Source organism: Otolemur garnettii, unplaced genomic scaffold (assembly GCF_000181295.1).
Source record: "Otolemur garnettii isolate 467f Iridium unplaced genomic scaffold, OtoGar3 scaffold00172, whole genome shotgun sequence".
In the NCBI taxonomy this organism is placed as follows: Eukaryota; Metazoa; Chordata; class Mammalia; order Primates; family Galagidae; genus Otolemur; species Otolemur garnettii.
In genome coordinates this window covers 1,337,562-1,339,806 of record NW_003852567.1, presented here as the reverse complement: position 1 = coordinate 1,339,806, position 2,245 = coordinate 1,337,562, and the positions used below count along the sequence as shown (strand labels likewise).

Genomic DNA, 2,245 nt, shown 5'->3' with positions numbered 1-2,245 from the left:
TATGATTACATCTATATGAGATACCAGAACAGGCAAATTTATAGAGACAGAAAGTAGATTGGTGGAAGAATGGAGTGTGTTAATGGGTACAGAAAAACCTCTTGCTGAAATGATAAAAATGCTTTGAAATTAAATGGTGGTAATGATTGTACAACTTTGTGAACATACAAAAACTACTGAATTGTACACTTTAAAGGGGTGAATTCTATAGAATGGGAGTTTTGTCTTAATTTTTTAAATAAATAATTATTTTAATGAATACAAGGGAATCATGGATGAGAGTTTGCTATCCTGAGAAATGGTGCGATCAGGGTGATATTGTCCAGATTCTCCTGGCTAGAGAACAGGATCTGTGCATGCTCTGAAGGGAGCGGGAAATGGCAAGTGTTAGTGGTGGAAGACACTAACCATTCCACTCCTACGTGTAGTCATTTGGGATACATCTGAGAAATGTGTCATCAGAAAGAATATCTGAATAATATATGAATACGAAAGTAGGGTTCAATAGCCAAAAGGCACCTGATAGTGAAGGAAATAACAAGACTGGCTAAAAGAGAAGCCTAGTCTTAAGCATGAAAAGGTGAGCGTTTGGGGGGAAAACAGGGGTCTAGTAGCAGCAATCCTAGTGGCAAAGGTGAAAAAGTCAAAGATAGAGTTCAAGGAAGGTTAAATGAAGAAAAGGGAGGACCCAGTAGCAAGAACTCTGAAGGTGGAGGAGATAAAGCTGTAGGTGTACAGGTAAAACGGGTCAGTGATGACATACGGACAAATAGCAAAGGCACCTCTAGTGGCAGAGAGAATGCCAGAGATGGAAATGGAAAGAATAATGTGGGAGTGGAGCCCAATAGGAAGTTAGGTACAATTATAGGAAGAGAGACAATAGAGAAGTCTGAGATGGGGAACGCTGTGGGAAGATGGGCCTCTGTAGGGTCTAAGTCTGACAGGTTAATAAATAGGCTAGCATTGGGAAGGGTCATACAGTGAGGCTGTCAATTGGGTTTCCAGAGGGTCTGATGAGAGGGTTGAAGCCAAAGAGAGGGAGAAAGTGGGCTCAGGCAGATAAGCTATGGAAGCCAAAGGGGATACAAATGAAGCAGCATCTTCCCCAACCTCCCCAAACAGCAGAAGGTCAGCTTTAGCTTGGCCCTTCCACTAGGAATCTTGCTGCAAATTGCTCTCATCAAGATACTTACCCAAATGGCTGCAAAAGGCAGGAGGTACAAGCTGTAGCTAGAGCAAAATGGAGATATCAGGGCCCAGAAGGTCGGGCAGGAGTCACATTCCCCTCATCACTGACTTCATGATACTTTTTCTTCTTTTGTAGAGATAGGGTCTTACTATATTGCCCAGGATGGACTTGAACTCCTGGACTCAAGCAATCATCCCACCTCAGCCTCCCAAGTAGTTGAAGAGTATAGGCACATACCACCATGCCTAGCTATGATATTTCTTTTACTCCTTATGCCAGGGATCTCTTTCCCATTCCCTTCCTGTGGGTTTCTCCTCCCATGCCAATCCCAGCACCTTTTGGTCCCTCAAGTCACACAGGCCATGCTAGGAACAGGGATACAGGAAAGGAGAAAGGATTAATTAATGCCTGCTTTTCTAAAGAGCAAGCAAGTGCAGTATTCCACGAGCTCCCTTCTAAGCTGGGAAACAGAGGACTTGGTGCAGATAGGAGTGAAGGTATCACAGAGAAGACTGGGGGAAGGGAGTCTTGGGAAAATAGACTCTGAAGCCCCAAGCATTAGTACACAGACCAAGTTATCAATGACAACAATTGACCGGGTCAAGTATACAAGAACATTTTATTCTTAAAAGTACCTTTTTTTTTTTAAGACAGTCTCACTATGTTGCCCTTGGTAGAGTACCGTAGCATCACAGCTCACAGCAACTTCAAACTCCTGGGCTCCAGCGATTCTCCTGCCTCATCCTCCCAAGTAGCTGGGACCACAGTTGCCTGCCACAATGCCTAACTATATTTTGTTGTTGTTGCAGGTGTTTAGGGGCACAGGCCAGGTTTGAACCTGCCACCCTCGGTATATGTGGCTGGCACTATAACCACTGGCTATGGGCGCCGAACCTTTTTTTTTTGAGACAGAGTCTCACTATGTTGCCCTAGGTAGAGGGCCATGGAGTCACAGCTCACAGCAACCTCAAACTCTTGGGCTTAAGCAATTCTCTTGCCTCAGCCTCCCAAGTAGCTGGGATTATGAGCGCCTGCCACAATGCCCAGCTATTTTTA

At 44.4% G+C, this 2,245-nt stretch overlaps 1 pseudogene; it reads left to right on the top strand.

The window, feature by feature from the left end:
- Positions 1–572: 572 nt before the first annotated feature.
- The window catches only part of LOC100944350, a 4,880-nt pseudogene continuing 3,207 nt past the window's right edge, over positions 573–2,245 (top strand).